An 896-nucleotide genomic window follows, 5' to 3' on the forward strand; every position below is an offset into this window, starting at 1 on the left:
TTATTCAGTGGGCTGGTTTCAGTTATTGTACAAATGTCCTGTTTATAAGGTTGGAAAGCTGCAGTCAGCTGAGACTCAAGAAGTCACCTGGATGATGATGAAACGTTTCTCCCACTGAAAACGCTACGTCCAGATGACGCCAGCTTCTGCAAAACAAGCCCAGTTTGTCACGTTTGAACAGTGTTTGTGCTGATATGTTTTCACTAAATGTGGCGCACTATATTATTGTCAAACATCTCTACTTTGTCTCTCTGTTCAGAGGAGATTGTTCAAGAAATCTTGTGGTTTATTTATACATAGCTTTTGCGAACACATCTCATGCTGCTATGATTTTCTTTAAAAGGCTTTTTTAATTTGTTAACGGGATGCTCCGCACTCTAAGAATTGAATAGCTAGATTAGCCTTTTTAGGGCTACAGACAGTTTTTGGGGAAAGTCAACAGAAAACTGGGTCAAGACTTCATTTTCATACTTTAAGAATAAAGATACATTTTTTAAAAAGCAAATTTTAACAAAATAATAGCGTATAGCTGATTATTTCAACAACTGAAACAATTTCAATTATTTCAACTAGCACGTGACCTCATTTGTCTGCATCAGATTCGTTTACCTGCAACCAAGGGTGGTTTGAATTTGATTTGGTCAGTAAGAGACTAAAAGCAGACAAGAGCTGGAAACACAGTCCTGGTTTACAGAGCGTCCACCTTTGCAGGTATGAGGAAGAAATGAAACAGAATGTGCATTCATAGATTCACAGGTACAGGTACCTGAAATGAAACAAAGACTGGGTTGGGATTCCCAACCTTGAATTGAATTGAATCTAAAGATGAATCTTCAGTTTTAATCAGTAGATTTAATGAAAATAAACGACCCTTTCAGTATCCCTTTGTCGTTTTT

Source organism: Simochromis diagramma, unplaced genomic scaffold (genome assembly GCF_900408965.1).
Source record: "Simochromis diagramma unplaced genomic scaffold, fSimDia1.1 OVJJ01000031.1, whole genome shotgun sequence".
NCBI classification, from domain to species: Eukaryota; Metazoa; Chordata; class Actinopteri; order Cichliformes; family Cichlidae; genus Simochromis; species Simochromis diagramma.